A 2756-nucleotide genomic window follows, 5' to 3' on the forward strand; every position below is an offset into this window, starting at 1 on the left:
CCCATCTTCATTTAATGAACCTCATATAATCTAATATCTGGCACTTGTTATCTTCTTATCATTTTCTTATAATTAAACATAAAACTCTCTCTTACTCTTCAGGTCCCAATGTGCTTGTCTCTGGCCGGGAGTGTCACAGCTCTTCTATATTCAGGCACCATGCGGCATGCTTTCCCTTCAGGACGTCTGTTGTGCTGTGATGGTGGGTGCTTCTCCTAATCCTGCTCCTTTCTTGAACTAAATATAGCTCTTCCTACTTCAGGACTGACTGTCCTAACGAAGCCCCTCTGCAGGGTAGTCCCTGCCTCGGCTCCTTCCCATAAACCTGCTCCTGAAGTCATTATCCCCAAGAAGGTCTACTTCAGCCAGGTGTGGTGGCGCATGCCTTTAATCCCAACACTTGGGAGGCAAAGGCAGGCAGATCGCTGTGAGTTCAAGGCCAGCCTGGTTTATTTCAGGACTTCATACACTGGACGTACAGTCAACAGAGGAAACAGTAATGTACCATACACTTCTAGTTGGCGTTCGATCTCATTGCAAGGGCTGCTGCACTTCAAGTGTGAGGGCCTGACTGGTCATGAAGAGTTGTGCTGAGTCACCTCTCATGGACCTTGCCCAGGCGGCTCCTCTGCTGCTTTGTTTGGTGAAAGCATGTCAGTGTTTGCTGTTGCAAACCAGCTCCTGCAGACCTTTACAGAAAAGGTGTTCGGTTTGACCAGCCGGGTGGGACCACTTTCATTTCCCATAGTCTCTGAAATGTCTCTCTGTCTCTGTCTCTCTGTCTGTCTCTGTCTCTCTGTCTGTCTCTGTCTCTCTGTCTCTGTCTCTTCCTGAAATATGAGGGGTTAGAGATTTGAAATGTTGGAAATTTGTTTGATATTTGTGTCACGTTCATCTTATCTTTTAGAATTTTGGAAGTTATGACAGCACCAGTGGCTACTAGGATGCTAGCTTCATCCCAAAGACTCTGGAACATTCACCTCCACTCAAGTTGTACTACACCTTCAGTTATAGATCAGATTGAGGTGGGGGTGGGGTGGGGTGGAGTGGAATTATTTCATTTCATCCCAGCATGAATAAGAGAAGGCAAATCTAGGTTTTGTTTTTAACGTGTGAATGCTTTACTGGCATGTATGTCTGCAAACCATGTTTATTCAGTGCCCACAAAGACCAGAAGAGAGCATCAGATTCCCTGGTACTGGAGTTACAGGCAGTTGTGAGCTACCACGTAGGGGTCCTCTGACAGACCAGCACTACTCCTAATCACTGAGCCATCTCTCCAGCCCTTGTTCTATTTCTTGCACCTCTATGTATACGTATGCGTATTTGAATGCATGTAGACACATGTATGTGCTCTGTGGATGCATGTAGAGGTCCAAGGTTGTTGTCAAGAGTCCTCCTCAGTCTCCTTCTGCCTTATTCACTGAGGCGGAGTCTATCAGATGAAGCCAGTGCTCACCTGTAGGGCTCATTTAGGGAGCTAGCTTGTTCTGGGGATCCCTGTCTCTGCTTCTGAGCACTGAAATCACAGGCAGGCATCCACACCTACGTAGCGTCTGCATGGGTTCGGGGATCCAGTGCAGGCCCTCACACTTACACAACAAGCATTTTGCTTTATCTACTGAGCTATCTTCTTAGCGTGGATAATTGTATTTTTCTAAGTCCCACAGTGGAACTACTTCCTTTAGACAAAGGAAGGTTTTGTGTTATTTATAAGTCCTAAATGCCACACGAACTCTGAAAAATCTGAACATATGCAATTAGCAATACCATTATATTTAAAGGCAAACTAATGAAAAGCAATGGTTCTATGGAGAGGGCATGGGGGTTGGGCTGAGAGTGAGGCAGGTTCTCAGAAGTAGCAATGAAATCTGACTTTCCCATAGCAAATGTCCCCTGACTGTCTGTGCCTTGGGCTCATGAAGTCTCCTAAGGTTTCCAGCTACTGCGTGCATTATTGCCCCACACTCCCAAGACTCTGGGTGGCAGTGGCTTCTTCTTCTTCTTCTTCTCCTTCTTCTTCTTCTTCCTCCTCCTCCTCCTCCTGCTCCTCCTCCTCCTCTTCTATTTTGTCTTTTCTATTATTATTTAATTAATTTATTCAGATTACAACTCAATTGTTATCCCATTGCTTATATCCTCCCGTTCCTCCCTCCCTCCCCATTTCACCCTATTCCCCTCCCCTAGGTCTAAGACCAAGGGGGACCTCCTCCCCCACTATATGGACATAGCCTATCAAGTGTCATCTTGGCAGCCTGCTTGTTCTTTCTCTGAGTGCCACCAGGCCTCCCCACCAAGGGGAGGTGGTCAAATATGGGGCACCTGAGCTTATGTCAAAGTCAGTCCCCAGTCTCCACATAACTGTGGAGAATGTCCTGTTCATTGGCTAGATCAGAGTAGGGGTTCAATGTTTACTACTTGTATTGTCCTTGGTTAGTGCAATAAAAAATATGGAATGCTTCAGAAATTTGTGTATCATCCTTGCTCAGGGGTCATGCTAATCTTCTCTGTATCGTTCCAATTTTAGTATATGTGCTGTCGAAGTGAGCACTGGGCTTGTTCTCCTTAAAGCCTTCCCAGAGACATACTTGAGAGTACAAGCTGATATTCCTAACCTTTGGGGAGGTTGAGGCAAGAAGATTATAAGTTCAGTGCCTTTGTGGGCTTCAGGATGAGTTCAAGGCTAGCTTGGCCTACTTCATAAGATCCTATCTCAAAATAAAAAATAAAAGGAAGTCTGGGGATGTAGGTGGGTG

The 2756-nt window shown here is 45.8% G+C and overlaps 1 non-coding gene across 1 annotated transcript; it reads right to left on the bottom strand.

The window, feature by feature from the left end:
• Window positions 1–2444: 2444 nt before the first annotated feature.
• Window positions 2445–2551, bottom strand: LOC127194067 (U6 spliceosomal RNA). The gene has a single exon (XR_007831207.1). It is a non-coding gene; the product is annotated as a U6 spliceosomal RNA (small nuclear RNA).
• Between the last annotated feature and the right edge of the window lie 205 nt (window positions 2552–2756).

Source organism: Acomys russatus, chromosome 9 (assembly GCF_903995435.1).
Source record: "Acomys russatus chromosome 9, mAcoRus1.1, whole genome shotgun sequence".
Taxonomy (NCBI): domain Eukaryota; kingdom Metazoa; phylum Chordata; class Mammalia; order Rodentia; family Muridae; genus Acomys; species Acomys russatus.